This window comes from Gregarina niphandrodes (genome assembly GCF_000223845.1).
Source record: "Gregarina niphandrodes unplaced genomic scaffold scaffold00144, whole genome shotgun sequence".
Lineage (NCBI taxonomy): Eukaryota > Apicomplexa > Conoidasida > Eugregarinorida > Gregarinidae > Gregarina > Gregarina niphandrodes.
The window spans coordinates 2468-3167 of NW_011645907.1; the positions used below are offsets into that span (position 1 = coordinate 2468).

The window sequence follows — 700 nt, forward strand, 5'->3', positions numbered from 1 at the left end:
CACCAACAACCGATTAGAATGCCTCCGTGGCCCAGTGGGGTGAAGATGGATGACTGCGTGGGCCAGCGTTTTCTCGATTTTTTGCCTTGCTCTGTCCCATTCTTGGGGGACGTACGTCGTAAGGGCAGGTGTACTGGCGGGTGGTCCCCTGTGTCGATAGCATGGGTAAACCCACAGCATGTGCATAAGTTGATAATCGCTCAAAGTTGTTATCCGAAATTTTGTACTTGTGTGTCTTGCATACTAGTATGTGTGTCTTGTCCCGCGGAGACAGACGCACACACCTGCCATTAATAAAACCACAAATTTTTGTCCATCTGTTGGTCCGTTCGTCGAAACGATTTTTGCATCTCATTAATTTCGCAAACAAATGCCAAGCGAGTCCAGTGTAATCATACGAGCCGTAGCAAAGCCAGCAAGGGCAACTCAAGTCAAGACGAAGAGCTGAAGCTGGGTCTGGGTGTGGAAGTCGTGTATTCTTACCACCTGGACCCGGTGGACACTCGGCGTGTTGATTAGTCTTACCTCAACGGACGCCGAGGATCGAACTCGGGAACTCGGCGTGTTAAGCAGACGTCATAGCCACTAGACCACGACCGCTAAAGCAAGGTGTCATGCGAAGACCGCTTGAGTCTGAACGAAAACTGGTGCAGGATCAGCCATCACATTGACATCAACGATCTTGGGACCAACATTGAAC

The 700-nt window shown here is 50.1% G+C and overlaps 1 non-coding gene across 1 annotated transcript; it reads right to left on the bottom strand.

Moving 5' to 3' along the window:
• Positions 1-528: 528 nt before the first annotated feature.
• On the bottom strand, positions 529-600 carry GNI_213040. The gene has a single exon. It is a non-coding gene; the product is annotated as a tRNA-Val (tRNA).
• Between the last annotated feature and the right edge of the window lie 100 nt (positions 601-700).